The sequence below is a fragment of the Chrysochloris asiatica genome, unplaced genomic scaffold, assembly GCF_000296735.1.
Source record: "Chrysochloris asiatica unplaced genomic scaffold, ChrAsi1.0 scaffold00036, whole genome shotgun sequence".
Classification (NCBI taxonomy): domain Eukaryota; kingdom Metazoa; phylum Chordata; class Mammalia; order Afrosoricida; family Chrysochloridae; genus Chrysochloris; species Chrysochloris asiatica.
Genome location: NW_006408554.1, coordinates 13,276,623 through 13,278,290, shown reverse-complemented (window position 1 = coordinate 13,278,290; position 1,668 = coordinate 13,276,623). Strand labels below are relative to the sequence as shown.

General features: G+C 35.3%; 1 protein-coding gene across 4 annotated transcripts in view; it reads left to right on the top strand.

Annotated features, from left to right (window-relative positions):
• Positions 1 to 1,668, top strand: part of TRIM55 (tripartite motif containing 55) — a 122,351-nt gene that overhangs the window by 20,971 nt on the left and 99,712 nt on the right. The gene's annotated exons all lie outside the window — the stretch shown is intronic.

Genomic DNA, 1,668 nt, shown 5'->3' with positions numbered 1-1,668 from the left:
TTTATCCCAGTTAGTTGGCCTAATATCTGTCTTCCAAATTTCTTGGCATAGACAAGTGAGTACCTCCAATATTGCATCAATTGTTTGAAACATTTCAATTTGTATTCTATCACTTCCTGGAGCTTAGACTTCTTCCTATAAACCATTGATTCTTGATCATAAGCTACCTACTGAAATGGTTAAATGCTAGAAATATTTTTTGGTACAGGAACTCTTTTTATTCCTTCTATCTTCTTTTGATGCTACCTGCCAGTCTAGATATTAAGAATTTGAACAGATTCACATCTCAGTTTCTTTCACTGATAGTCACACATTCCATATTTGGTCACTGTTTTATTGTGAGGATCAAAGTTGGAATCAAATTGGAAACCTACTCTTGGGCAACACCAATTATGATCAATAACTACTAACTGCTAAAAAAGAAAGCAGGCTTTAACAAGATATCTATAACATTTATTATTTTTGAATTTGCTTATGATTTATTCTCTTTCCCTTTGCCCTCCAAAGAATAGCATGTTAGAAATTATTGCTGCCTGCTTTCAGACTACAGGCAGTCACTGTTCAAGACAGGGTTCCATTTGTAAGGCAGTTCTGGATAAATCAGATACCTTATTAATTTTTTTTACATTTGCATTATTTCATTTTCTTATCAATATCTTTGTAAATCTGATGGAAAGTAAAAAATGTATTTCACAGACACCTTTATTAAATATGAAAGAACATGAACATGAAGCTATTCTTTCTAGGTCTATACACTTCATAAGGTGGTGTTCCCATCTCTCTAACCCTTCCCTGAAGAATTCTGTGGTTTTCTACACTACATCAAATGGCAGTTATGGCATCCTCAAGGGACTCAAATTATTTTTAATGTTCTTTGAGTTTGGGTAGGAAAAAGACATCGGAAGGGGCACAGTCAGGGTTGTAGCATGGAATGGGTAAGCTTTCCCAGTGAAATTCTCATATGACAAACCTTGCTAACCACAAAGAATAAGAGGTGTATTATCATGATGGAAAACATTTCTCGATGCAGTTTTCCTGCTCACTTTCATCACCAAGGTAGTTTCCAAGACAAATTTGTTTATTCTTCTGGCAGTCTGTGGTAATTTCAATATTGTTCAGCAACAACATAATTCAAATGTATTAATTCTTCTTTGAACTTCCTTATTCATTGTCCAGCTTTTGCATGCACATGAGGTGATTGAAAATAGCATGGCTTCAGTCAGGTGCACCTTAGTCGTTAAAGTGGTATCTTTGCTCATTAGCACCTTAAACAGGTCTTTTGCAGCAGATGTGCACAGTTCAATCATTCATCTGATTTTTTGATTGCTGCTTCCATGGTTTTGATTGTGAATCAAAGTAAAATGAAATCCTTGATAACTTCAATCTTTTGTCCACTGCTCATGATATTGTTTACTGGTCCAGTTGTGAGACTTTAAATCTTCATCCATTAATGCTTCAAGTCCTCTTGGCTTTCAGCTAGCAAGGTTGTGTCATTTGCATATTGCAGGTTGTTAATGATTCTTCTTGCAATCCTGATGACACATTCTTCTCCATATAGTCCAGCTTCTGAAATTATTTGTTGAGCAGACAGATTGAATAACTATGGGGAAATGATACAACCCTGATGCACACTTTTCCTGATTTCAAGCACATGAAGAAAGCAAAAAA